The sequence below is a fragment of the Oncorhynchus masou genome, chromosome 13, assembly GCF_036934945.1.
Source record: "Oncorhynchus masou masou isolate Uvic2021 chromosome 13, UVic_Omas_1.1, whole genome shotgun sequence".
Taxonomy (NCBI): domain Eukaryota; kingdom Metazoa; phylum Chordata; class Actinopteri; order Salmoniformes; family Salmonidae; genus Oncorhynchus; species Oncorhynchus masou.
In genome coordinates this window covers 29,092,719-29,118,552 of record NC_088224.1, presented here as the reverse complement: position 1 = coordinate 29,118,552, position 25,834 = coordinate 29,092,719, and the positions used below count along the sequence as shown (strand labels likewise).

Below are 25,834 nucleotides of genomic sequence, written 5' to 3'. Positions count from 1 at the left end.
TTTGGTTAGGTCAGGGTGTGACGAGGGTGGTTTGTTTACTTTTTGTATTGTCTAGGTTTTTTTGTATGTCTAGGGGTTTTCGTGTATCTAGGTGTTTATATGTCTATGGTTGCCTCGATTGATTCTCAATCAGAGGCAGCTGTTTATCGTTGTCTCTGATTGGGGACCATATTTAGGTAGCCATATTCCGTGGGTATTTTGTGGGTTGTTAGTCTATGTTAAGTTGCCTGTTCTGCACTTCTCATATTAGCGTCACTGTTCGGGTTGTTGTTTTGTACAGTTGGTTCAGTGGTCTCTTTTTCATTAAAGAAGATGTACGCTTACAACTCTGAGCCTTGGTCTCCTCTATATGACGACCATGACATAATGTTATTGGCAAAGAAGTTAGGAACTCTCTTTCTTATTAACACATTTATGCTGGCCAAAACTCCATCCCACCAAAACAGGCTGACATTTTGGGCAGGTCTTTTCAAACCACTCTTAAACTCAAAGGGTATTATCATTATTTTCACAGTATCATTCCAACCTCACACTGACCTGTTTTTACTATATTTTTCTACTATTTCTCATTTTTGACAGCACTGGGCCTTTAAGCTTCCCTTTCCGCAAAGATACAGACAGTTGACTAAGGAGTGAAAAGATGTATGAGAAGAACTGTTATCTGTAGATTGAAGGTCAGACTCCAAGTGCTAAACAGTTAGGGTCTTTTACCTCCATCTGGCACAATTAGCATCCTCGTCAGAGAGAGCGAGAGTAAGCGAGAGAGCGACGGGAGAGAGGGGGGGCAGAGAGAGAGACTCAGGAGTTCATTGAACGTTGCACCAGAGCATTGCAGGCGAAGGTGACAGACCTGCTTCATCCAGGAATCAATGGATAACACTATTTTCTTCTGCAAGATGCAAAACCGCATTAGACTTCTGAAAAAATTGCTGAATCTTTATTTATTTTCTCAGATTGATAACACACTAGAATGATGCTAATATCACTGCACTCTGTTGTGCATCATTCCTTCTTACTCTAACTCAGTAGGGTGCATTTAAAATGGCACACAGAGATGGGTACAAAGCTCTCCTTCGCCCTCCATTTGGCAAATCTGACCATAATTCTATACTCCTGATTCCTACTTACAAGCAAAAATTAAAGCAGGAAGCACCAGTGACACTGTCAATAAATAAAATGGTCAGATGAATCAGATACTAAGCTACAGGTGTCAGGATTTGGCCAGGGTTGTTCCGGTTGTTGGTCACTAGATGCCCCCATTGTGCTTTTTGTCCTTATGTTTTTCCCTTGTTCCCCATTATTATTTGCACCTGTGTCTCGTTTTCCCTGAGTGTATTTAAACCCTTAGTTTCCCTCTGTTCTGGGCTCTGTGTTTGTATGTTAGCACCCTGCCCTAATGTTCTGTGTGCTCTTGTCGATTCCGGGTGACGTTCTTGTGGTATTCTGTTTTTTGTTTTTGTTTATTTTTGGTGAGTTTCTTTTGAGGTCTTTTTTGTGTTTTACCTACCACCTTTTGGATTTGCCATTTTTTGTATTTTAGGATTTTTTCTTTATTAAATACACCGTCTTAAGTACTGCTGTGTCTGCCTCATCTTCTGGGTTCTGCTGACTATTCGTGGCTCAGTTGGTTAAGTGACTGTTTCTCACTCCGGAGACCCAGGTTCGCAACCGGGTCCTGACAACAGGACTGTTTTGCTAGCACAGATTGGAATATGTTCCGGGATTCTTCCGATGGCATTGAGGAGTACACCATATCAGTCATTGGCTTCATCAATAAGTGCATTGATGACACCGTCCCCACAGTGACTGTACGTACATACCCCAACCAGAAGCCATGGATTAAAGGCAACATCTGCACTGAGCTAAAGGCAAGAGCTACCGCTTTCAAGGAGCAGGACTCTAACCCGGAAGCTTATAAGAAATCCTGCTGTGCCCTCCGATGAACCATCAAACAGGCAAAGTGTCAATACAGGACTAAGATCGAATTGTACTACACTGGCTTTGACGCTTGTCGGATGTGGCAGTACTTGCAAACCATTGCAGACTACAAAGGGAAGCACAGACGAGAGCTGCCCAGTGACACGAGCCGACCAGATGAGCTAAACTACTTCTATGCTCGCTTCGAGGCAAATAACACTGAAACATGCATGAAAGCACCAGTCGTTCCGGACAACTGTGTGATCATGCTCACCGCAGCCGTTGTAAGTAAGACCTTTAAACAGGTCAACATTCACAAGTCCGCAGGGCCAGACAGAGTACTAGGACGTGTGCTGCGAGCATGCACTGACCAACTGGCAAGTGTTTCACTGACATTTTCAACCTCTCCCTGTCCAAGTCTGTAATACCAACATGTTTTAAGCAGACCACCATAGTCCCTGTGCCCAAGAAAACTAAGTTAACCTGCCTAAATTACTACCAAACCATAGCACTCATGTCTTTAGCTATGAAGTGCTTTGAAAGGCTGGTCATGGCTCACATCAACACCATCATCCCAGAAACCCTAGACCCACTCCAATTTGCATACCGCCCAAACAGATCCACAGATGATGCAATCGCTATTGCACACAACACTGACCTTTCCCACCTGAACAAAGGGAACACCTATGTGAGAATGCTATTCATTGACGACAGCTCGTGTTCAACACCATAGTGCCCTCAAAGCTCATCAATTAGCTGAGGAGCCTGGGACTAAACACCTCCCTCTGCAACTGGATCCTGGACTTCCTAACGGGCCGCCCCCAGATGGTAAGGGTACGTAACAACAAATCCGCCACGCTCATCCTCAACACCGGGGCCCCTCAGGGGTGCATGCTCAGTCCCCTCCTGTACTCCCTGTTCACTCATAACTGCATGGCCAGGTACGACTCCAACACCATCATCAAGTTTGTAGACGATACAACAGTGGTAGGCCTGATCACTGACAACGCGAGACAGCCTATAGGGAGGAGAGGTCAGAGACCTGGCCATGTGGCGCCAGGACAACAACCTCTCCATCAACGTGATCAAGACAAAGGAGATGATTGGACTACAGGAAAAGGAGGACCGAGCATGCCCCCATTCTCATTGACGGGGCTGTAGTGGAGCAGGTTTCAGAATGTCAAGTTCCTTGGTGTCCACATCATAAACAAACTAACATGGTCCAAACACACCAAGACAGTTGTGAAGAGGGCACAACAAAACATATTCCCCCTCAGGAGACTGAAAAGATTTTGCATGGGTCCTCAGATCCTCAAAGGTTTCTATAGCTGCATCATTGAGAGCACTGGTTGCATCACTGCCTGGTATGGCAACTCCTTCGACCGCAAGGTTGACAGAGGGTAGTCCGTACGGCCCAGTACATTACTATCTTTTATTCTGATAACAAGTTCAAACAGGTGCCATTAATACAGGTAACGAGTGGAGGACAGAGGAGCCTCTTAAAGAAGAAGTTACAGGTCTGTGAGAGCCAGAAATCTTGCTTGTTTGTAGGTGACCAAATACTTATTTTCCACCATAATTTGCAAATAAATTCATTAAAAATCCTACAATGTGATTTTCTGGATTTGTTTTCTCATTTTGTCTGTCATAGTTGAAGTGTACCTATGATGAAAATTACAGGCCTCTCTCATCTTTTTAAGTGGGAGAACTTGCACAATTGGTGGCTGACTAAATACTTTTTTGCCCCACTGTATTACCTCAATTACCTAACCGGTGCCCCCGCACATTGACTCTGTACCGGTACCCCCTGTATATTGTCTCACTATTGTTATTTTACTGCTGCTCTTTAACTACTTTTATTTCTTATTCTTATTTATATTTTTTAAACTGCATTGTTGGTTACGGGCTTATAAGTAAGCATTTCACTGTTCACTGTTGTATTCAGCGCATGTGATGCGCGTGCAGCGCCTGATTTTATTTTATTCCCTATATAGACCACTACTTCTGATCAGGGCCCACAAGGCTCTGGTCAAAAGTAGTACACTAATGAATGAGGTGCAATTTGGGATGCAGATCTAGTCTCTGGTGAAAGATTGTTATCATTGGTTCTCGGTTGCAAGGTTATCAGACAGATAATATAGTCAACTGTCATGTAAAACATATATGACATGGGTGGGATTTCCCCTTGGGCATTTTGGTTGGCTAATCAAAGTAGCAAATTCATACTAGCCTAAGACGTGTTGGCTTGCTTGATAATATAAATCATTTATTGAAGTAAGTAGAATGCACAGACTTAGTGACATAATTAATAGCATGTAAGTTAACAATGTAATGCTGACATAATAACATCTCACACCATGCCCTCTAAAGAAGGTTCTCATTAGGCCTAATTCATCCTTTATTAATTATATGATTATTAGCCCATTCATTACCCCCCTTATCAAAAAACCTGAAGACCTGCGTAAACAGGTCGTTTAGTACGCCATAATCAGACCTGTTGGTTATTATGGTCAAGCACCATCCGATAAGGATCCCGGATAGTTCCCGAAACACAAACCACATTCTCTCATTTCCGCTATTGGAAAAAATTGCGCCAGTACCATTTTAGGTGGATGATAATGTTTATTATTGGCCATAACTTTGTATAATCAAAATAATACATACTATTTTCAATATGTTTTATCTAATGCACAAAATAATTAGAATATCACCTTTGTTAACGTTTAGAAAACCTGTACGCATTGTGCGCCCCTGCTTTCAGAAATATTGGTACGGTCTTTTCAATTGCGCTGCAAGCGTACATTGAGCCATAAGAAGAACGTGAAACCCGCTCCAAAGAAGATGCCGCGGACCGATGTCGGTGTTAATTGATCTGGTTATTCTGTTGTAAGAAAAGGAAACACCACACTGCGGCATAATTTCATTTTTGCCCCGCGGAGAGGAGGATGGTGTGTGGGTTGTCATAACTTTGGACTCGCTGCTTTTCCTTGACACGCGCACTGATCCAGTTGGTGAGGGTGAGTGCTTCTAGTAGCCTACTGGAGATGGAGAAAGATAGGCTACATTGTTGTTATATTGTTGCACATCATAACCACCTGTATGGGATGTGGGAGGAATAGTTGTAGGCTACAATGTCACACTGTCATACGTTTAAAAAAATGGAAATCCAATATAGGCTATGGAATAATGCGTCAACATGCTTTTTACCTATTAATTGTAGCTCTGAATTAGCCTAGGTCAGATATCGGCAAAATGTATTAGTTTCTAAACAGCAATTGTCAAATATATGCGCAATAATAAGCCCATTGGACACCTATAGGCCAAGCCAGCTGTGGTTTCTACCGTGAGCTTTCTATGGCAATACAATCATTTAGAATGGAATGACTGAGAATGTGCAGGTAAATTAGGTCTATCGTTTAAATAATCATTAAATATATATATATATATTTATTGTTTGAGACAGTGGCCTACAAGTCTATCACTTTTAGATGAGCACATGGAGAGCCTTCTTTAGGGCTGATGAAGCAAAGCTTTCAGCGCTTTTCCAATGTATACAACCTGGTCTCAGAGCATTTTGTCATTTTACATATGTAAGTCCGAATTATTCTGGATTTTTCAAATCAAATTTTATTTGTCATATGCGCAGAATACAACAGTAAAATGCTTACTTACAAGCCCTTAACGAACAATGCTTTAAAAAGTTAAGAAAAAAAATAGATAAGTAAAAAATAGAAAAATATAATGAACTAATAATTAAACAACAGCAGTAAAATAACAGTAGTGAGGCTATATTCAAGGGGTACCGGTACAATCATCTCCTTTGTCTTGATCACGTTGAGGGAGAGGTTGTTGTTCTGGCACCACACGGACAGGTCTCTGACCTCCTGCTTGTAGGCTGTCTCATCGTTGTTGGTGATCAGGCCTAGCACTGTTGTGTCATCGGCAAACTTGATGATGGTGTTGGAGTCATGCAGTCATGGGCATGCAGTCATGAGTGAACAGGGAGTACAGGAAGGGACTGAGCACGCACCCCTGAGGGGCCCCGTGTTGAGGATGAGCGTGGCAGATGTGTTGTTACCTACCCTTACCCCCTGGGGGCGGCCCCTCAGGAAGTCCAGGATCCAGTTGCAGAACGAGGTGTTTAGTCCCAGTGTCCTTAGCTTAGTGATGAGCTTTGAGGGCACTATGGTGTTGAACACGAGCTGTAGTCAATAAATAGCATTCTCACATAGGTGTTCCTTTTGTCCAGGTGGGAAAGGGTAGTGTTGTGTGCAGTAGAGATTGCATCATCTGTGGATCTGTTTGGGTGGTATGCAAATTGGAGTGGGTCTAGGGTTTCTGGGATAATGGTGTTGATGTGAGCCATGACCAGCCTTTCAAATCACTTCATGGCTAAAGACGTGACTGCTACGGGTCAGTAGTCATTTAGGCAGGTTACCTTAGTGTTCTTGGGCACAGGGACTATGGTGGCCTGCTTGAAATATGTTGGTATTACAGACGGACAGGTTGGTAATGTCAGTGAAGACACTTGCCAGTTGGTCAGCGCATGCTTGAAGTACACGTCCTGATAATCCATCTGGCCCTGCGGCCTTGTGAATGTTGACCTGTCTAAAGGTCTTACTCACATTGGCTAGGGAGAGCATAATCACACCGTTGTCCAGAACATGCATACTTCAGTGTTATTTGCCTCGAGGTGAGCATAGAAGTAATTTAACTTGTCTGGTAGGCTCGTGTCACTGGGCAGCTTGCGGCTGTGATTCCCTTTGTAGTCTGTAATAGTTTGCAAGCCCTGCCACATCCGACGAGCGTCGGAGCTGGTGTAGCACACTTCAATCTTAGTCCTGTAATGAAGCTTTGCCTGTTTAATGGTACGTCGGAGGACATAGCGGGATTTCTTACAAGCTTCCGGGATAGAATCCCACTCCTGGAAAGCGGCAGCTCTAGCCTTTAGCTCATTGCGGATGTTGACTGTAATCCATGGCTCCTGGTTGGGGTATGTACTAGAGGTCGACCGATTAGGATTTTTCAACGCCGATACCGATTATTGGAGGACCAAAAATAGCCGATGCCCATTACAACAATACTGAAGGAACACTTACTTTAACTTAATATAATACATCAATGCAATCAATTTAGCCTCAAATAAATAATGAAACATGTTCAATTTGGTTTAAATAATGCAAAAACAAAGTGTTGGAGAAGAAAGTAAAAGTGCAATATGTGCCATGTAAGAAAGCTAACGTTTAACTTCCTTTCTCAGAACATGAGAACATATGAAAGCTGGTGGTTCCTTTTAACATGAGTCTTCAATATTCTCAGGTAAGAAGTTTTAGGTTGTAGTTATTATAGGAATTATAGGACTATTTCTCTCTATACGATTTTTATTTCATATACCTTGACTATTGGATGTTCTTATAGGCACTTTAGTATTGCCAGTGTAACAGTATAGCTTCCGTCCCTATCCTCGCCCCTACCTGGGCTCGAACCAGGAACACATCGACAACAGCCACCCTTGAAGCAGCTTTACCCATGCAGAGCAAGTGGAACAACTACTCCAAGTCTCAGAACGAGTGACGTTTGAAACGCTATTAGTGCGGACCCCGCTAACTAGCTAGCCATTTCACATCGGTTACACAAGCCTAATCTCGGGAGTTGATAGGCTTAAAGTCATAAACAGCGCAATGCTTGAAGCACAGCGAAGAGCTGCTGGCAAAACGCACAAATGTGCTGTTTGAATGAATGCTTATGAGCCTGCTGCTGCCTACCACCGCTCAGTCAGACTGCTCTATCAAATTATAGACTTAATTATAACATAATAACACACAGAAATACAAGCCTTAGGTCAGTAATATGGTCGAATCCAAAACTATCATCTCGAAAACAAGACGTTTATTCTTTCAGTGAAATACGGAACCATTCTGTATTTTATCTAATGGGTGGCATCCATAAGTCTAAATATTCCTGTTACATTGCACAACCGTCAATGTTATGTCAAAATTTCGTAAAATTCTGGCAAATTAGTTCGCAACGAGCCAGGCGGCCCAAACTGTTGCATATACCCTGACTCTGCATGCAATGAACGCAAGAGAAGTGACAAAATTTCACCTGGTTAATATTGCCTACTAACCTGTATTTCTGTTAGCTAAATATGCAGGTTTAAAAATATATACTTCTGTGTATTGAGTTTAAGAAAGGCATTGATGTTTATGGATAGGTACAGTCGTGCAACGATTGTGCTTTTTTCGCAAATGCGCTTTTGTTAAATCATCCCCCGTTTGGCGAAGTTGGCTGTCTTTGTTAGGAAGAAATAGTCTTCACACAGTTAGCAACAAGCCAGGTGGCCCAAACTGCTGCATATACCTTGACTCTGTTGCAAGATAAGTGACACCATTTCCCTAGTTAAAAGAAATTCATGTTAGCAGGCAATATTAACTAAATATGCAGGTTTAAAAGTATATACTTGTGTATTGATTTTAAGAAAGGCATTGATGTTTATGGTTAGGTACACGTTGGAACAACGACAGTCCTTTTTTACGAATGCGCACTGCATCGATTATATGCAACGCAGGACACGCTAGATAAACTAGTAATATCATCAACCATGTGTAGTTAACTAGTGATTATGATTGATTGATTGATTGATTGTTTTTTATAAGATAAGTTTAATGCTAGCTAGCAACTCACATTGGCTTCTTACTGCATTCGCGTAACAGGCAGGCTCCTCGTGGAGTGCAATGTGAAGCAGGTGGTTAAAGTTTTGGACTAGTTAACTGTAAGGTTGCAAGATTGAATCCCCGAGCTGCCAAGGTAAAAATCTGTCATTCTGCCCCTGAACAAGGCAGTTAACCCACCGTTCCTAGGCCGTCATTGAAAATAAGAATGTGTTCTTAACTGACTTGCCTAGTTAAATAAAGGTGTAAAAAATATATATATATAAATCGGCCAAATCGGTGTCCAAAAATACCGATTTCCGGTTGAAATCGGCCCTAATTAATCGTCCATTCCGATTAATCGGTCGACCTCTAGTATGTACGTACGATCACTGTGGGGACGACGTCATCAAGGCACTTATTGATGAAGCCAGTGACTGATGTGGTGTACTCCTCAATGCCATCGGAAGAATCCCAGAACATATTCCAGTCTGTGCGAGCAAAACAGTCCTGAGTCACTGGTGCTTCCTGCTTTAGTTTTTGCTTCTAAGCAGGAATAAGGAGGAAAGCTTAAAACCCACCAGCTGTGTGTTATTCATGTCGTTATTCAGCCACGACTCGGTAAAAGATACAGTGGCTTGCGAAAGTATTCACCCCCCTTGGCATTTTTCCTATTTTGTTGCCTTACAACCTGGAATGAAAATAGATTTTGGGGGAGTTTGTATCATTTGATTTACACCACATGCCTACCACTTTGAACATGCACATTTTTTTTAAATTGTGAAACAAACAAGAAATAAGACTAAAAAACAGAACTACAGCTTCAAGTCTCTTGGAGTATGTCTATAAGCTTGGCACATCTAGACACTGGGATTTCTTTCCCCATTATTCAAGGCAAAACTGCTCCAGCTCCTTCAAGTTGGTTGGGTTCCGCTGGTGTACAGCAATCTTTAAGTCATACAGATTCTCAATTGGATTGAGGTCTGGGCTTTGACTAGGCCATTCCAAGACATTTAAATGTTTCCCCTTAAACCACTCGAGTGTTGCTTTAGCAGTATGCTTAGGATGTTGTTCTCTGGGTGATGAGAGGTGTTGGGTTTGCGCCAGACATAGTGTTTTCCTTGATGGCCAAATATCAACATTTTAGTCCCATCTGACCAGAATACCTTCTTCCATATGTTTGGGGAGTCTCCCACATGCCGATTGGCGAACACCAAATGTGTTTGCTTCTTTTTTTCTTTAAGCAATGGCCTTTTTTCTGGACACACTTCCATAAAGCCCAGCTCTGTGGAGTGTACGGCTTAAAGTGGTAATATGGACAGATACTCATATCTCCGCTGTGGAGCTTTGCAGCTCCTTCAGGTTTATGTTATCTTTGTTGTCTTGTTGCCTCTCTGATTAATGCCCTCCTTGCCTGGTCCGTGAGTTTTGGTGGGCAGCCCTCTCTTGGCAGGTTTGTTGTGGTGCCATATTCTTTCCATTTTTTAATAATGGATTTAATGGTGCTCCGTGGGATGTTCAAAGTTTCAGATATGTTTTTTTAACCCAACCCTGACCTGTACTTCTCCACAATTTTGTCCCTGACCTGTTTGGAGAGCTCCTTGGTCTTAGTGGTGTCACTTAGGGGTGTTGCAGACTCTGGGGCCTTTCAGAAAAGGTGTATACATACTGAGATCATGTGACAGATCATGTGACACTTAGATTGCACACAGGTGGACTTTATTTAAAACCTCCTATGTCTGCTGTCCTTGTACAGGTATCAAAATCAGCGGAAATTCCAGAGTGCCAACTAATAGTACTCGATACAACTCAAACTTTCATTAAAACACACATGCAGGGTACTCAATTAAAGCTACACTCGTTGTGAATCTAGCCAACATGTCAGATTTTTAAAATGCTTTTCGGCGAAAGCATGAGAAGCTATTATCTGATAGCATGCAACCCCCAGAAATACACGAAGGGGACTGTGTCCATTTATGAACACGGTCAGATCCAAGAAAAAACTCTGTTTCAAAACGCAACGTCATTTTTTAAAATTAAAAAAGTTGCCTATAAACTTTGACAAAACACTTCAAACTACTTTTGTAATCCAACTTTAGGTATTAGTAAACGTTAATAAATGATCAAATTGATCACGGGGCGATCTGTATTCAATAGCAGCAGGTCTTGAAATCATCGTCCATATTCTACCTTTCATAACTTCCTCTGGTATACCCGACGACAGGAAGTGCCTATTACTCATTTGACCAAGGATGAACTTCAATACAATTCCCAACACTGGCGACATCGTGCGGAAGCTGTAGGAACTGTAAACCGGTCGCTATCTATTTTCCCTTGCCATAGACAATACAGAGACTGGCGGATTGATATTTTTTTTGTGTTTTTTGTGAACAGTTTTCCTTGGGATTTTGCCTTCTACACACGTTCTGTTATAGTCACAGACATCATTTAACCAGTTTTATAAACTTCAGAGTGTTTTCTATCCACACATACTAATCATATGCATATACTATATTCCTGGCATGACTAGCAGGACGTTGAAATTTTGCGCGATTTTTAACAAAAAGCTGAAAAAATTCACACGCTCCTTAAGAGGTTTTTAACTAATTATGTGACTTCTGAAGGTTGCACCAGATCTTATTTAGGGGCTTCATAGCAACACATATGCATGCACCACTTTTCTGTTTTTATTTTAGAGAATTCTTGAAACAAGTTTTTTTTCTCATGTTACTTTGCCAATTTGGACTATTTTGTGTATGTCCATGACATGAAATCCAATTTAAATTACAGGTTGTAATGCAATAAAATAGGAAAAACGCCAAGGGGGATGAATACTTTTGCAAGGCACAGTAAGATATTACAGTTTTTTTTCTTTCCCGTTGGTAGGATATATGTGATCATAGTTTGACTATTTTGTTATTGATTGATTGTACTTCGGCTAATAGGTAGATTACCCTCTCAGCAACAGATCCTTACAAGGCACCTGGACTTTCTTCCTTGATACCTCCTTCTCTTTCTCCTGCGAATGGCGGGGATGAGGACCTTGTCGGTCGTCTGAAGTAAATCCTTGCCGTTGGTCTCGTTGAAGAAAAAGTATTCCTCCAGTACGTGGTGAGTAAGCTCTGTCCTGATATCTAGAAGCTCTTTTCGGTCATAAGACACGGTGGCAGAAGCATTATGTACAAAATAAGTTACAAATAATGCGAAAAACATACACAATAGCACAATTGGTTCCAGGTTCGTAAAGCGGCAGCCACCTCCTTCGGTGCCATTTTGTATCGTATGTATTCATTTGTGGATGTCCATCATCCATTGTGTATGATATGTTATGATTACATTTTCTATAATATGTTACCAAATGGCAAAATGTACACTGAATTTGAAAAAAGTACAAAATGCTACGAATTGAAATTTATTGTGGCTAACTTTGGCTAGGTGGCTAATGCTAACGTCAGCTAGCTTGCTAACATTAGCTAGGGTAGAAGTTAAAGGGTTAGGGGAAGGGTTAGCTAAAAAGATTAAGGTTAGGGGAAGGGTTAGCCAACAAGCTAAGTAGTTGAAAAGTTACTAAAATGCTAATGTTGTCTGTGATGAGATTCGAACACGGAACCTTTGGGTTGCTAGACGTTCGCGTTATATGCCCATCCACCCACCCCCCTTTAGTTTTTGCCTTAAGTAACCTTCTGTGTTATGTAACCATACCAAACGTAACATGTCATACTATACTGAACAAAAATATAAACACAAAATGTAAAGTGTTAGTTCCATGTTTATAAGCTAAAATAAAAGATCTGATAAATTTCCATTGGCATACAAACCTTATTTCTCTCAAAGTTTGTGCACAAATTTGTTTACATCCCTTTTAGTGAGCATTTCTCATTTGCCAAGATTATCCATCCACCTGACAGGTGTAACCACACCAATCCAGGACATACACATCTGGCTTCATCACCATCTGGCTTCATCATCATTTGAGACCAGCCACCCGGAGAGCTAATGAAACTGAGTAGTATTTCTGTCTTTATTAAAGCCCTTTTGTGGGGAAAAACAAATTCTGATTGGCTGGGCCTGGCTCCCCAGTCAGTGGGCCTGTCTCCTAATTTTTTGGGCCTATACCCTTCCAGGCCTAACCATGGCTGTGCACCTGCCCAGCATGTGAAATCCATAGATTAGGGCCTAATGAATTGATTTCAAATGACTGATTTCCATTATATGAACTGTAACTCAGTAAAATCATTGAAATTGTTGCATGTTACATTTATATTTTTGTTCAGTATAATTTTAATGTACCAGATCTTTGTTTACTATGGTATGTCTAGTTTATGAGACCAGTCTGCTTGTCCCAACAACCTCAGGACTGGCCTCAGGGTTCTACCATACTGTGCCTAACTGACTATGCTAATGCTCTATAATAGCGGCAATTGTTGATATCCTCCAACAGAATTGTACATATTTAGACCCAGTTGGTAGTTTACTTAAATACTTGCTCCCTCAGGCACTCCAAACGGGTTTGCGTCCGCTTCTCCATGGTTCTCAGTCGGGATTTCAGAGCGAGAAGGCAGAATGTAAAACATTTTGTGACATCTATCTCCATGGGGGCTATGAGCAGTGATTTTTTTTTTTTGCAGTGGGGCCCCATAATTATTAGAGTTTAGCCTGCCTCAGATCTCTCTTGTTTGTTTATCGCATCAACCTGGGAGACACAAATGTCAAGATAGGAAAAGTTAGCCTGGGGCACCATGATGTCTTATTTGAGCAGCTCAGCAAGTTCAGTTCCCCATACAGCTCTGACAGAAGGCCTAGACAATGTCTGTAACACAGAAATGCAAAGGAATACAAATAGGGGTTTTATAAAGTTCAGTCCCCCCACAGCTGGGGATAGACAACTCCAGACAGGGACAAATTGATGTCTTGATGTCTGACAAAGAGAACTGGATCAAAATTGTAATCTGTATACAAGCCTGCTCTATCTGAAGCCAATGGCTTGGAATGAAGCAGACAACATAGACATAGTCTGACACCAGTTGGCTAAATAGTAACACGGAATTGGAACAATTTGGAGGGGTAGCCTAGTGGTTAGAGTATTGGACTTGTAACCGGAAGGTTGCAAGTTCAAACCCCTGAGCTGACAAGGTACAAATCTGTCGTTCTGCCCCTGAACATGCAGTTAACCCACTGTTCCTAGGCCATCATTGAAAATAAGAATTTGTTCTTAACTGACTTGCCTGGTTAAATAAAGGTAAAAAAAAATATTTAAAAAAACAGAAACACAAAAGCAAAGGGGGTCTACATACCCAAGGCTGGGGACAGACAAACAGCAGACAGCAGGGGAAAATGAACATGTGACAAAATATAAAAAATCCCACTTATGAATGGTGGACACAAGCACGCTCTGTGTAAAGCTGTTGGCTTGGAATGAGACCAGACAGCAATTGATTGAAATGTTCCTCGGCTGTGTGTGTGTGTTTCTCTAAGTCTGTTTACATATGTGGGGGGATATGGAGTGCTTTCATCATCTGTTCTTTAATCTATCCATCACAAACTAAATCTTGGAACTAGAGGGACAATGATCCAGGAGACCAACGTCGCATAGTCTGCTGTCAGTCTAATGGGTGGGTTTGTCAGACAATGAAAGAGAGCCCCATCTCCCTCTCATAGTGACAGGACTTCTCTCCTGTAGTACAGGAAGTGAAGTGACTAACATTGGAAAAAAAAAATTGTAGGTGTAACCCTTTCAACAACCACTGTCTCACCTGGTAAACAGTTTGATTATGGCCAGTTGGTCAACTCGACTATTATACATAGAATGAAATGTGTTGCCTACTGTCCACACACTTTCTGAAATGACTCTGGCTGGTTCTTTATCAGTGAAGTGGCTGATTGACTGTCTTACTTCATCAGTGACCTCTGACCAGTTACAGTACCACTCACTCACTTCTCTCAGGACAATCCAGGCTCAGGTGACATTTCAGTTGCAAGATAAAGCTTGAGATATTTCTTTTCTCTTCTGTGGATCTCAGAGAACGGAACGGAAGCTATTATTGTCAAGCACTTCAACTCCTCCTTCCTCTCTTCTTCTCTTTCTCTCTCCTGTTTCTTCCTCCTCCTCTGTATCACCAGCCTTCTGCCTATCTGGCCCTCTTCAGACATCTGGAGGTCTTCTTCCATTTAAAGGCCCAATGCTGCCGTTTTTCTGGGTAACATTTAAGTACCTTACTCTAATAGATTTCCATTAAAAATTAGCAAAAATAGCATTTTGGCAAAAAACTATTTCTCAAGCAATAATAGTTTTGCTAGGACTGTCTGTGAGTGGTCTGAGTGGGGAGGGGACAACTGAAATTGGTCTATTAACCAATTTACCATATATTGATGTCGCCATGGAAAGCCAAAACTCACGCCCATGCAAAACTTCTGATTAGTCGGTCCTCTGTAGATTTTATTTTCAACCAGCAACTATCAGGAAATAACACTGATCAAATGTTTTGACACTTTTACAGTGTTAGTTTCATCAGCTGTTGTAGAATATGATACAAAATGGTGACTGCACTGGGCCTTTAACTTAGTGTCCCTTATAAAACAGACTGGCAATGGGTTACCACCTCCCCCTCTCACTCTGCCTAGACCCTGGGTGGGTGGTCCTGTAGAGAGAGATGGAAAAATGTGTATCAACCAGTTTTTGCTTCGTCATTATGGGGTATTGTGTGTAGATTGAGGGGTAAAAGAAAAACATTTAATACATTTTTGAATGAAGCTGTAACATAACAAAATGTGGATAAGTCGAGGGGTGTGAATACTGACTGCACTGTAGATAGAATGGTAGTGGTAGCGAAGGTTCTCGATCTTCTAACTGATTTCATTGCGGTGGTGGTCGACTGGTTTTATAAAAAACAAGCTGATGTTTCCATCACTAAGTGAGCTCCTGTGTAATGTGATGGAGGCCACACACACACACATACACACACCACTCAGTGAGCTCCTGTGTAATGTGATGGAGGCTGATGTAGGTAGGCAGATGCCCACGCTTTGTGATTCCCTATTTTCTACCTCAGCTGTTTGCTTACCTCGCCTCAGCAGCGCCAGCCGGGAAGATACTTTGTGTGTTACTCAAGTGTGTGTGTGTGTGTGTGTGTGTGTGTGTGTGTGTGTGTTTGTGGAGAAAGGGAGGTGTAGCTCTTGGTACCATTCCATCAACATGATCCCTAATGCCTCATACTCCTCCTGTTGTCTAATATGAGGTGGTTATGAAGACCAATAGTTGCTGTATGGAAGATGATACTTTAGGTAGGCCTATGTGAAGGGAAGGAGGGGACAGACAGGTTTGGGAGTGTCCTTGTAACAAGATGAAATGTTGTTTGTCAGATGTCACTATGTAGTTCAACATCGTACAGTGAATTCAGTTCACAATGACGTGAGGCCTCGGCCTTGTCAGCTAGGTTGCTAGACCACTGTCGTGTGTGTGTGTGTGAGCAGATAAATAAATGCTAGTATTTTATTACTCCTCTGTATTGTATTGACCAGGCCAGTGACCTAAGAATGGCAACCCAGTCAGTGATTGGCAGAAGCTGAAGGTTGTTGACCTTTACAGTGACCTATGGCAGGGTGAGTTTCAGAATGGATGTTCATTTCCCCGCTGGTAAATGTGTCAGTCAAGGTTCTCCCAGGAGACCTGTGATTTCACTGAGAGTATAACAACCTAACACACACACACACACACAAGCACATCAGACCAATATTTATCCTCTATTTGATGGGTACACTGTAGAGGACACAGTGATTATAGAGAACATGAGTCCTCTGCCTCTCCACAGCACGGAGGAGAAGAGGAGTTGGCTGCTTTCCTCTCTGTGGTAGGCTACCCTGACCTTCACTCCCCAGCGTGTGTGTGCGTGTGTGTGTGAGCCCTCTGATGGGCACAGACAGCAGCTGCACACACAGCTGTAACTCGCTAGGCCGCCACTTACAGCAGGCTGCACAAACACAAGCACACACACTCATTACTCCCTACGTGGAATTCCAAATGAAGGGCTTCCAGACTCACCTGTCACTCTGCGATTGCTCAATGTCAATCCCCCTGCTGCAGCCGTCTCCTGTATGTGTCTACAGTGTAGTTACACCATCAGGATGAGAGGAGAGTCTTTCCCTCAGAAGACAACGTTTTTTATTTTTATTCACTAAGTACTATGATCCACAGACCCATGCATGTCAAAGGGCACCCTATTCCCAATGTAGACCTTTACTTTTGACCAGGGCCCATAGGGCTCTGATAAAAGTAGCGCACTATATAGGGAGTAGGGTGCCATTTGGAACTAACCCATGTACTCCACGTCCCAGGATCATTATAAGTTTGTAGACTCGACGGCTGATCTTATTAGATCAGTGGTGACCTGTACTGTAACTCTCCTGAACAGTTTGTCAGACAGACATATTGTTTATGTTTGCTAGGCAGCAATAATCTATTCTAAAGAGATCGTTTCATAGAGTGGTTAATGGAGGGTCTGTAAAGAGGGTCTCTGGCACAATGATGGGTTCAGTTGGATTTCAATTGCTCCTATGAATTAGGCTTTTATTCATAAGGGCTCGCGTTGAGTGAACTGAAGATCCCTCTTGAATCTCCTGACAAAAACAGGACAACAATATAATTATCTGTGATGTTTGTAATAGTTCTGTAAGAGGGTGAGTGCGGCGATTTTGTTGTGTGTGTGTCTACAGTGTAGTTATACCATCAGGATGAGGGAAGAGGTGTGTGTGTGTGTGTCTACAGTGTAGTTATACCACCAGGATGAGGGAAGAGGTGTGTGTGTGTGTGTGTGTCTACAGTGTAGTTATACCATCAGGATGGTGGAAGAGGTGTGTGTGTGTGTGTGTGTGTGTGTGTGTGTGTGTGTGTGTGTGTGTGTGTGTGTGTGTGTGTGTCTACAGTTTAGTTATACTATCAGGATGAGGGAATAGGTGTGTGTGTGTGTGTGTGTGTGTGTGTGTGTCTACAGTGTAGTTATACCATCAGGATGAGGGAATAGGTGGGTGTGTGTGTCTACAGTGTAGTTATACCATCAGGATGAGGGAAGAGGTGTGTGTATGTCAGCAGTGTAGTTATACCATCAGGATGAGGGAAGAGGTGTGTGTGTGTGTCTACAGTGTAGTTATACCATCAGCATGAGGGAAGAGGTGTGTGTGTGTGTGTGTGTGTGTGTGTGTGTGTGTGTGTGTGTCTACAGTGTAGTTATACCATCAGGGTGAGGGAAGAGTGTGTGTGTCGACAGTGTAGTTATACCCTCAGGATGAGGGAAGAGGTGTGTGTGTGTGTGTGTGTCTACAGTGTAGTTATACCCTCGGGATGAGGGAAGAGGTGTGTGTCTACAGTGTAGTTATACCATCAGGATGAGGGAAGAGGTGTGTGTGTGTGTGTTCTGCTCTTTTGTCTCTTTGCCACTGTCCCTCTGCCAGTGCTGTTGCCAGACACTGCCTGTGGGCCATGTGTCTCTGTGTGTGTGCGTGGCCCTGTACAGTAGGAGAGAGAGAGAGAGAGAGAGAAGCAGGCAAGGCAGGGAGAAGAGATGTGACCAACAGCACAGCGCTGTTTACATGTCTGTTTAGATGGGGGAATGTGGAGGAGGGGACAGCCTTGTCTTGTACCCACTCTTACAAGAGGCTGTGGGCTAAAATATTGATGTGTGATGGTTGGTTGTTGATGATGGCACAGGCTGCCCCTCTAATGTTGTCACACATGTTGGGGACTCCGACCCCCCCCCCAATTCTCCTCTTCTCTCTCTGTCATCTCCTTTCCAAGTCGCAGATTCAGCTCACTGTCGCCATCGTCATTGTTTACTCTATCAGTCACACACGCTATGAGCAAATGCACCATAGCGTTTTAAATAAACGGGAGGCCTGATACTGCAGCTCGCAATTGCATTGAGTGTAATGTGAGTTTGCTGACAGAATGGGTGTTTTTGGGAGAGGAAAGTGTTGCACTAGTTCTGTAAACACTAGCTTGTCCCCTTGTCTCTGTTATCTCCACTCCTCGTTAGGGCAATGGTTCAACTATCTCATTAGGCTTGAGCCATGTCAACCTTCGCCACATCGTCGATGAAGCCCGCTCAATGAAACACAGCTAAAGCATTCGAAGGAAAACAAATAGTATTGGAACCTATAGGCCCCATGTTATTGAGCGGGACCAGACTGGCTCTAAAGCCCTCTGGAAATATACTTATGAGTCTGAAAGACCATGGATGCATCATTGTGATTGACCCTCTGGAATGGAGCACAATGGAGCTCTGGTTTGGTGATCAAGAGGGCACTCTGCTCCCACGCGCACACACACCCTCTCTCTTTCTGCTTCACTTCTCATGTTTTTGACAGTTTATTTTTATGGGTTAGAACACACTTTGGACCCCAGAGTTAATCATTGTTAAAGTCTTTCTTCTTAGAGCTGTCAGAAGTTATGATGTCAGATGAGAAGTGCCTCTTTGAAGCTGATCACCAGAGTTTACAAGACCATCTATTGTTCATGGGATGATTGCCAGATAACAACCAAGATCTGACCTCTGGTCTGTACAATGCAAAACCACATCTTTACCCGGTTGTTATCTGGTGTGTGAATTAGGTTACAACCTGACAATTATGTCATTATGACGTTTCATGACCAATTTCTCCTCCTGGATATTCTGGGATAAAGAACAAGAGTAGCAGATTGATTCTCTCGCTCCAAACTACTTAGTTTAGCGCCTTTCTGAGGGCACACTAAAATGGTGCTGGAAGAAATGGCAGCAGTTTTACAGGCGCCCAACCAATTGTGCTATTATGGGTTTTTTTCGCGTCATTTAACTTATTTTGTACATAATGTTTCTGCAACCGTATCTTACGGCAAAAAAGAGCTTCTGGATATCAGGACAGTGATCACTCACCTCGGATTAGATTAAGATTTTTTCTACAACAAGGAAGACGCGCAGGATATTCTCCAAACACCCCACAGGGTCAAGATCACAGTTATTTGCAAGAGGAAGGATGCAGGTATAGAGGACAAAGAGACGGGTGCCTCGTCAGGACCCGGAGAAGGCGAGTGGGAAAGCAGCTGTTACTGTCGATACTGCTCGCCAACGTGCAATCATTGGACAATAAATTAGACGAGGTACGATCACGAATATCCTACCAACGGGACATCAAAAACTGTAGTATCCTATGTTTCATGGAATCGTGGCTGAATGATGACATGGATATTCAGCTAGCGGGATATACGCTGCACCGGCAAGATAGAACAGCACACTCTGGTAACGTGTGTGTGTCTTTGAGGCTGTTTATTTACCAACACAGACAGATGCAGGCACTAAGACCGCACTCAGTCAGCTGTGTAAGGAAATAAGCAAACAGGAAACCACTCACCCAGAGGCGGCGATCCTAGTGGCCGGAGACTTTAATGCAGGGAAACTTAAATCAGTTCTACCAAATTTCTATCAAAATGTTAAATGTGCAACCAGAGGGAAAATAATTCTAGATCACCTGTACTCCACACACAGAGACGCGTACAAAGCTCTCCCTCGCCCTCCATTTGGTAAATCCGACCACAACTCTATCCTCCTGATTCCTGCTTAAAAACAAAAAATATTTTTATATCCTCGCTACTGTACAGTGCCTTGCGAAAGTATTCGGCCCCCTTGAACTTTGCAACCTTTTGCCACATTTCAGGCTTCAAACATAAAGATATAAAATATATTTTTTTTGTGAAGAATCAACAACAAGTGGGACGACATTTATTGGATATTTCAAACTTTTTTAACATATCAAAAACTGAAAAATTGGGAGTGCAAAATTATTCAGCCCCTTTACTTTCAGTGCAGCAAACTCTCTCCAGAAGTTCAGTGAGGATCTCTGAATGATCCAATGTTGACCTAAATGACTAATGATGATAAATACAATCCACCTGTGTGTAATCAAGTCTCCGTATAAATGCTCCTACACTGTGATAGTCTCAGAGGTCCGTTAAAAGCGCAGAGAGCATCATGAAGAACAAGGAACACACCAGGCAGGTCCGAGATACTGTTGTGAAGAAGTTTAAAGCCGGATTTGGATACAAAAAGATTTCCCAAGCTTTAAATATCCCAAGGAGCACTGTGCAAGCGATAATATTGAAATGGAAGGAGTATCAGACCACTGCAAATCTACCAAGACCTGGCCGTCCCTCTAAACTTTCAGCTCATACAAGGAGAAGACTGATCAGAGATGCAGCCAAGAGGCCCATGATCACTCTGGATGAACTGCAGAGATCTACAGCTGAGGTGGGAGACTCTGTCCATAGGACAACAATCAGTCGTATATTGCACAAATCTGGCCTTTATGGAAGAGTGGCAAGAAGAAAGCCATTTCTTAAAGATATCCATAAAAAGTGTCATTTAAAGTTTGCCACAAGCCACCTGGGAGACACACCAAACATGTGGAAGAAGGTGCTCTGGTCAGATTAAACCAAAATTGAACTTTTTGGCAACAATGCAAAACGTTATGTTTGGCGTAAAAGCAACACAGCTCATCACAATGAACACACCATCCCCACTGTCAAACATGGTGGTGGCAGCATCATGGTTTGGGCCTGCTTTTCTTCAGCAGGGACAGGGAAGATGGTTAAAATTTATGGGAAGATGGATGGAGCCAAATACAGGACCATTCTGGAAGAAAACATGATGGAGTCTGCAAAAAACCTGAGACTGGGACGGAGATTTGTCTTCCAACAAGACAATGATCCAAAACATAAAGCAAAATCTACAATGGAATGGTTCAAAAATAAACATATCCAGGTGTTAGAATGGCCAAGTCAAAGTCCAGACCTGAATCCAATCGAGAATCTGTGGAAAGAACTGAAAACTGCTGTTCACAAATGCTCTCCATCCAACCTCACTGTGCTCGAGCTGTTTTGCAAGGAGGAATGGGAAAAACATTCAGTCTCTCGATGTGCAAAACTGATAGAGACATACCCCAAGCGACTTACAGCTGTAATCGCAGCAAAAGGTGGTGCTACAAAGTATTAACTTAAGGGGGCTGAATAATTTTGCACGCCCAATTTTTCAGTTTTTGATTTGTTAAAAAAGTTTGAAATATCCAATAAATATCGTTCCACTTCATGATTGTGTCCCACTTGTTGTTGATTCTTCACACAAAAATACAGTTTTATATCTTTATGTTTGAAGCCTGAAATATGGCAAAAGGTCGCAAAGTTCAAGGGGGCCGAATACTTTCGCAAGGCACTGAATATAGCCTGTCTTTTTACTGTTTTTTTTATTTCTTTACCAACCTATTGTTCACCTAATACCTTTTTTTTGCACTATTGGTTAGAGCCTGTAAGTATGCATTTCACTGTAAGGTCAACCTGTTGTATTTATCGCATGTGACAAATAAACTTTGATTTGACTTGTTAACTTGTAGCTAGAGGTGGCTCACAACCAAGTAGTTAGAAGGACAGTCACGTTCAGCTTTTAAGACCTCCCGGGTGAGAGATCCACCAAATGAAAGTCTTCTCTGATGTGTCTTTGTCTGAGCGCTTAGCTTATGAAACATGAGAGGAGCTGCTGTGTAAAGGTTCTGGGGATCAGTGGAGAGAGAGAGGGAGAGCGAGAGAGAGAGAGAGAGAGAGAGGTATACTGGGACTTGTGAGTCTGGGGGGGGGTGTGATTGAGCTGTCTTGCTGGATCTGTCTACTTCTCTTCCTCCTGTCTTTCTCTCTGTGAAGCCCAATCAAGATGCTATATTGATTGGGCTTCACCCAACAGACAGTCAAAATAATCTGACATGCACGAATCCCCTGAAACAAAGCACAACCAGTCAGTGTAAACAAGCAGACGATGTCTCATTCTCCCCCCCCCCCGCTCTCCTTCCTTTCCTCGCTCTCTCTCACTCTCTCCCTCTTTGTTTCTCTTAGTGTTTCCACCTTCCCATCATATGGAGAGGCTGATTGCAACGCTGCAGTTACCATGGCAGCCAGTAGAACACATTAAGCTTTATAATAAGTCACAGAGGAAGAGAGGAGAAAGGGAAGAAAAAGAGGCACTGGAACAATAATCAAGAGCATGAGGAGGAAACTATAAATAGAGAAAGCAGTAATCCCTAGCATCATTTATTAAACAGTAACTTCAGATGGCTGTGTTGGTTTTGTACACATCATTTCCCCTAGCAGCTAGCACAGTATATACACCGTCCCTTCCCATAGTCCCTTGTCAGACATTTTTGACAACGAGGGCTGATCCCAGTAATGTAGGATAGCTGTGTTTGTGACCTCTTTCATCTATCCTGAGCTCCACTCTCTTATTTAGGTATGGATGATGACACACACCCAGTCATCTAGGGACACTCAGACTCTGAGATGGTCTAGGGCAGGGTTCCTCAACTAGCGGCCCACCGGCCGAATTTGGCCACCCGAGTAAAAAACAAAAAACGTGTAAACTTGTTTTTTTAAATTGTTGGTCATAAGACTGTAAAAACACCAGAAAATCAGCTCCAAGTGATCTGAAATCTGTTCCAAAGTATTCCTACGCATAATAGAGATACAGTACCAGTCAAATGTTTGGGCACACCTACTCATTCAAGGGTTTTACTGTATTTGTACTATTTTCTACATTGTAGAATAATAGTGAAGACATCAAAACTATAAAATAACACATATGGAATCATGTAGTAACCAAAAAAGTGTTAAACAAATTCTTCAAAGTTCCCACCCTTTGTCCACAGCTTTGCACTCTTGGCATTCTCTCAGCCTGCTTCAGCTGGAATGCTTTTCCAACAGTCTTAAAGGAGTTCCCACATATACTGAGCACTTGTTGGCTGCTTTTCCTTCCCTCTGCGGTCCAACTCATCCCAAACCATCTCAATTGGGTTGAGCTCAGGTGATTGTGGAGGCCCGTTCATCTGATGCAGCACTCCATCACTCTCCTTCTTGGTCAAATAGCCCTTACACAGCCTGGAGGTGTGTAGGGTCATTGTCCTGTTGAAAAACAAATGATAGTCTATCTAAGCACAAACCAGGGATATTGCTTCCAAATGCGGTGGTTAACACGACTCAGGATAAGACCCAGATGCAGACACAGGAGGCAGACAGTTAAAATCAGGATTCAAAGGGCTGTGAGACACAGGTTTAATCCTAGACACATGAAAAGTGGAATGCATACAGAGGTTGCGGGGCAACAGAAGATGAACAGCAGAGGGGTAAAGGGCCGATATAGCAGGGGGAGAGTTTAGGGAATTCCTCCCGGAGGGGCAGAATTCTGCCCGAGACGATTGCGGGGAGCAGGTGTCCGGTAGCGGTCTGCCTGTCACAGATACCTGGAGGTGGTCTTGAGAAGAGCAGACCGGGCTCTTCCAGGTATGGCGACAGCAGCAAAGAAACATCTTGGCTCATGGTATGCTGACCTCTTGCTCAAGGAAGAGCAGGGTCTGATATCCCATGGAACACTCAAAGGGCAAGAGACCAGTGGCCACGCAGGGAAGGGTGTTGCAGGTGTATTCCACCCACACGAGTTGCTGGCTTTAGGTGGTGGGGTTGTTGGAGACAAGGCAACAAAGAGCCGTCTCCAGGTCCTGATTGGCCCACTCCGACTAGCCATTAGACTGGGGGTGAAAATCGGAGGACAGGCTGGCCGACGGCCCAATGATGGTCCAAAATACCTTCCAGAACCGGGATGAGGACTGCGATCAGAGACCACCGGAAGTCCATGGATCCGGAAGACGTGCTGCAACATAAGCTGGGCCAATTCCTTGGCTGAGGGTAACTTGAGAAGGGGAATGAAATGGACTGCTTTGGAAAAACCTATCCACCACCGTACGGATAGTGTTGTTGCCATCTGATGGAGGGAGACCGGTGATGAAGTCCAGGGATATATAGGACCAGGGGTTGTGAGGAACAGGGAGTGGTTGGAGGCCAGCCGGAGCTTGCCGTGGAGTCCTATTCTGAGCACACACAGTGCAGGTGGCTACAGATAACCTCGGATTCTCTCGGTAATGTAGATGCCGGGGACTTCCGGGATTCCTCGGCGGCGAAGTGGGATCCTTGGACGAGAGAGTATGACTGGGAACAGACCTCCTCTCCCTCCTACGTTCCTGTAGTCACTAAAACGATCCATATGGTCAAGGCGATGAGAGAGTCGAGATCCATGGGCAGCTCCCGAGCTCGTCTTTAACCTCCCCCGATAATCCATGAAGGAACGTTTCGAACAGGGATTCCGGGTTCCAGGCACTCTCGACGGCCAATGTGTGGAAATCGGCCACATAGTCTGCCAAACTACGGGAGTCTTGACATAATAGGATTAGCTTCTGAGCAGCCTCTCTCACGGACAATGGAGAGATGTTCCTCCATGAACAGACTGAAGCACACACTGGATTGTTCCTCTCACACCGCCATAGCCCAGGAGAGAGCACTCCCAGACATCAGCGTTATATGGTACGCTATCTTCGAGCGGTTCGAGGGAAAAGAAGAGGACTGCAGCTCAAAGATCAGGGAGCTCCTGGAAGAGAAACGCCCGATAGGTACCTGAATCTCCAGTATAGCGCTCCGGAGGAGGTAAGCGGGGTACTTGGGTGGCCGGGATCGGCTGGGGAGAAGCGCTGCTGACAGTGGGGTTACTGAGAGGCTGGGAGGTTACTGTTGTGGCTGACTGCCTAGTAGACAATCCATGGTATTGCTTCCTCAATGTATTGCATCCGCCAAGGTCTGGAATCCTTCCATAAGATTTTGAAGTCACTCCTTGTGTCTTCCAATGGTGGCTCCACTGAAGGAGACGTTGCGGCGCTGGTCCGAGTCTGCTGGGTCAGTCATGGCCAGTTCGTACTAACAAGACTCAGGATAAGACCCAGATGGAGACAGTTCGAAACTGAGATGTTTATTACAAAACAGGGGGCAGGAAAATGGTAGGTCAAGGGCAGGCAGATGTCAATAATCCAAGGCTGCGTCAATCAGGGACAGAACGGCAGGCAGGGTCAGGGCAGGCAGAATGGTCAGAACCTGGAAGTCTAGAAAACAGAAACTAGAGATATGGGAAAACACGCTGGTAAGACTTGGCAAGACAAGACGAACTGGCAACAGACCAACAGAAAACGCAGTTATAAGTACACGGGATAATGGGGAAAATGCGAGACACCTGGTGGGGAGGGGAGACCAGCACAAAACAGGTGAAACAGATCAGGGTGTGACAGTGTTGCCATGCTGGTTAAGTGTGCCTTGAATTCTAAATAAATCTCTGACAGCGTCACCAGCAAAGCACCCCCACACCACACCTCCTTCTCCATAATTCATGGTG

The 25,834-nt window shown here is 43.4% G+C and overlaps 1 protein-coding gene across 1 annotated transcript in view; it reads left to right on the top strand.

The window, feature by feature from the left end:
* Nucleotides 1-4,761: 4,761 nt before the first annotated feature.
* Nucleotides 4,762-25,834, top strand: part of LOC135551392 (cAMP-dependent protein kinase inhibitor alpha-like) — a 34,467-nt gene continuing 13,394 nt past the window's right edge. Inside the window, exon 1 of the mRNA XM_064982611.1 lies at nucleotides 4,762-4,934. The gene's annotated coding sequence lies outside the window, so the exon portion shown is untranslated. The remainder of the gene's footprint in view (nucleotides 4,935-25,834) is intronic.